Here is a 411-nt window from a genome sequence, read left to right as displayed (position 1 = left end):
CACGACCCCGCGTCCCCTGCATCGGCAGGCGGACTCCCAACCACTGCGCCACCTGGGAAGCCCCGATGTCTGTTTTTGAATTCCTCACTGGCACCTCAAAGCAGCATTTCTAAGCTGAACTCTCCCAGTCCCTCCATACATGCTTGTCCTGAAATCCTTGTCTTAGGGAATGTCATCATCTGTGTTAGGTAGACCTAGAAATGCAGGAGTGAGCCGAGATGTGCCCTGAACACAAAACTTAGCATGCTCCTGTCCTTTCGATGGCTTCCATCACCCAGCCCCCACTGGCCTCTCTGCCCTTGCTCTGCCTGGAACTCAGGGATCCAGTAACTACCTGTTGTCATTGGCACCCCATACACTCTTTGAAATCCTGGCTTTGCATGTGCTGTTCTGTCTGCCTGGGAACACTCT

The sequence above is a fragment of the Lipotes vexillifer genome, unplaced genomic scaffold (assembly GCF_000442215.2).
Source record: "Lipotes vexillifer unplaced genomic scaffold, Lipotes_vexillifer_v1.1 scaffold618, whole genome shotgun sequence".
NCBI classification, from domain to species: Eukaryota; Metazoa; Chordata; class Mammalia; order Artiodactyla; family Lipotidae; genus Lipotes; species Lipotes vexillifer.
Note: the sequence above shows the minus strand (reverse complement) of the source record.